At 63.2% G+C, this 921-nt stretch overlaps 1 long non-coding RNA gene across 1 annotated transcript in view; it reads right to left on the bottom strand.

Annotated features, from left to right (window-relative positions):
- Positions 1–915, bottom strand: part of LOC102253518 — a 3,759-nt gene extending 2,844 nt beyond the window's left edge. The window contains exon 1 of the long non-coding RNA XR_314058.2: positions 474–915. This is a non-coding gene — a long non-coding RNA (uncharacterized LOC102253518). The remainder of the gene's footprint in view (positions 1–473) is intronic.
- Positions 916–921: the final 6 nt, after the last annotated feature.

The raw sequence follows: 921 nt of genomic DNA, 5'->3' as shown, positions 1-921 counted from the left end.
GCACCACCAGCCTGGACAGAGCATCTGGGGATGACCTCTCCTCCTTAGAAAGTTCTAGTCAGAGTGACACAGCCCAGGGCAGGAGGCAGGTCTCAGGGGGAGAAAGGGATTTCTGGTCCTGACCTCGGTGGAGGCCAAAGGACTCAGAAAAGTCGGTGTCAGACCTCAGATACACTGGGTGAGGGGCAGGGAGCAGGGCCTGAGAGAGCACGTCCCCCATGGGTCCCAGAGCCACTGCAGGGCCAATGGGAACCGCTGCTCAGTTACTTCAGGCTTGGTCTCCCCTCTAATTGTCCCTGAGGGACTGCACCCCTAGGTGTCCCTGAGAGAAGGGAGGGCGTCACTGGATCTGAAAAGCCAGGCGGACTCAATCTCCTGGCCCACAGGAGGGGGGTCTGACACTGACCCTGTGTCCTGTCTCCTTGTTGAGCCCCAGCCGCAGGGGAGAGGAGGGAGGCCCAGGCCCCTGGTACCTGCGCGCTGCAGCACCTCCTTCCCCATCTCCAGGAATCTGCGCAGCCACTCCAGGCACCTGCCCTCCAGGATGTTCCTGTATCGCTCAGCCTCACGGGCCTCCTCCCACTTGGCGCCGGGTGATCTGAGCTGCGGTGTCGGCCGCGGTCCAGGAGCGCAGGTCCTTGTTCAGGGCGAGGTAGTCGGTTCCGTCGTAAGCGAACTGGTAATAACCGCGGAGGAGGCGGCCGTCCGGTCCCATGTCACAGCCCAACATCAACTGGAGGGTGTGAGACCCTGACCCGCCCCGAGGTCAGTCTCGTCCTCCCCGCCCTTCCCACTACCAGGAATTGAACCCAAACTGAAAGTAAAACCGGATCCAAATCCCCGCGGGCTTCTCCGGGGTGGGAGCTGCGCAGGGCCCGCAGCCTCGGGGTGAAGCTCGGACCCCGACACTCGGGGCGACCC

This window comes from Myotis brandtii, unplaced genomic scaffold (assembly GCF_000412655.1).
Source record: "Myotis brandtii unplaced genomic scaffold, ASM41265v1 scaffold4323, whole genome shotgun sequence".
NCBI classification, from domain to species: domain Eukaryota; kingdom Metazoa; phylum Chordata; class Mammalia; order Chiroptera; family Vespertilionidae; genus Myotis; species Myotis brandtii.
Note: the sequence above shows the minus strand (reverse complement) of the source record. Positions and strands in the feature narration are given on the sequence as shown.